Source organism: Rhinoderma darwinii, chromosome 6 (assembly GCF_050947455.1).
Source record: "Rhinoderma darwinii isolate aRhiDar2 chromosome 6, aRhiDar2.hap1, whole genome shotgun sequence".
Taxonomy (NCBI): domain Eukaryota; kingdom Metazoa; phylum Chordata; class Amphibia; order Anura; family Rhinodermatidae; genus Rhinoderma; species Rhinoderma darwinii.
In genome coordinates, this window is record NC_134692.1 from 112,261,592 (window position 1) to 112,263,924 (window position 2,333).

Sequence of the window (2,333 nt, forward strand, 5' to 3'; positions counted from 1 at the left end):
TATAAAGTGCTTTACTATATATAGAACGCCATTTATTATGTGTATAAATGTAGCATGCATGCAGGACACGAGCAGCAAGTAAACCAGGCTTTGAAACAAGAGATGCAACCAGCCCTAAAAAAATTTGACCAAATGTCTAGATGAATACAGGTACATACCCAGGTTCATACTCCCACCTAGAGGAGACGCCAGACCCCACGCGTGTTTCGGCAGATGCCTTCCGTCCGGGGGTGGCTTCTTCCCAGCAGGACCCTTTCATATATATATATATATATATATATATATATATATATATATATATATATATATATATATATATATATATATATATATATATATATTAGGTAAGCTGAAATGTAATCTAATCATATGGGGCTGACAAAAGAGGGGTAATCGGCGACAAGCCGGGGGTACAAAGATGGCTGCCGCCCCACTTCCGGAACCGCGCCATCAGAGTATGTGAGTCGGCGATGTCTGACAGCGGCCGAAGGGTGCGTAAGCCACTCCCCACCCCCCAGCGCACGATCCCTCTCATGAGACCCACATATGTACTTAGAAATGCAGTATATGTTTTGACAGACGTCACAATCTATGTATATGGGTGTGTGTTAGAACAGCTGGAGATATAATATGGTGTATTATTGGTAGATGGTAGCAAAGAATATATAGAGAAACGCATTGATGTAACATTGTGATAAAAAATGATAAATAAGTCGGTCCAATGTGAAAAATAAAATTAGGGACCGATGTGTGATGTGAATTGGACAGAAAACCAAAGTGAAAAAAAGAGACTAAGACAATAAATAAAAATAATAATAAAACATAGTAACATTATGTAATGTGAATTCACTTATTAATGTGTTTATATATAAAGTACATGTATATCAAAAAATGCAACATGTACGTCCAAGAAACAGAGAGAACATGTGTAACCATCAATATTACATTGAATCTGCACTGACACGAACATATATAGAAAACGCACATAACCAAAATTAATGCAGGTGTGCACATGCAGAAACCGCATGCACACGGTCACAGGTGCCCGATCTAGTCAATGTGTATACAAAATCTGCATTAAACCTAACACCGTGCCGCCAAGACACACCAAGCCACACAGAATTATGACATGGGAGGAAGAAATATATATATATATGGATCCCAGTCCATTTTCTTTTCTGTGTCTTCCCACACGGTCCTTATGTAACCAGACAACCAATACTGATGATGACTGCATGTCTAGAAACCTTTATAAAGAACAAGGGAGGGTAGTTACCAATATAAAAAATATTTATAGAGCTAGTCCATTAGTGCTGCATGTGTACAAATTGGTGGTATAGGTGTATAAAATAACCTAGTTATGTCATCTGTCTTTATAAAACATTAGTGAAACAATGGGTCGTTCTGAAGAGCTCTCTAAATTTGAGCGTGGTACTGTAATAGGATGCCACTGTTGCAAAAAGTCAGTTCATGAAATTTCTTCCCTCCTAGAAATTCCACTTTCAACTGTGTTATTATTGTAAAGTGGAAGAGTTTAGGAACCACAGCAACTCGGCCAGAAAGTGGCAGATAACATAGTTACCGAGTTCTCCGATGCATAGTGCATAAAACTCGCCAACGCTCTGCTGACTCTAAGGGTATGTGCACACGACAACGCCAATTACTTCTGAAATTACGAAGCTGGTTTCAGGAGAAAACCGGTCCTGAATTTCAGACGTAATTGTTTTTCGTGTTTCTTGCGTCTTTTACGGACGTAATTGGAGCTGTTCTTCATTGGAGTCAATGAAACACTGCTCCAATTACGTGTCCTGCACGTCTTTGACGCGGCAGTAATTTTACGTGTCGTTTTTTGACAGCGACTCGTAAAATGACAGCTCGTCTGCACAGAACATCGTAAGACCCATTGCAAGCAATGGGCAGATGTTTGCCGACGTATTGGAGCCGTCTTTTCAGGCGTAATTCGAGGCGTAAAACCCCTCCATTACACCTGAAAATTGGTCGTGTGCACATACCCTTACTGTAGAGTTCCAAATCTCTTCTGGCATTATCAACACAAAACTGTGTGTCGGGAGCGTGATGGCATGGGTTTATATGGCCGAGCAGCATAGTGCCAAGCATCGGAAGGAATGGTGTAAAGCACGCTGCAGCTGGACTCTGGAGCAGTGGAAACTGGAGTGATGAATCCCGCTTCTCTACCTGGCAGTCTGTTGGAAAAGTCTAGGTTTGGCAAATGCCAGGAGAAAGTTACCTGCCTGACTTCATTGTGCCAACTGTAAAGTTTGGTGGAGGAGAGACAATGCTATAGGGTTGTTTTTTCAGGGGTTGGCCTAGGC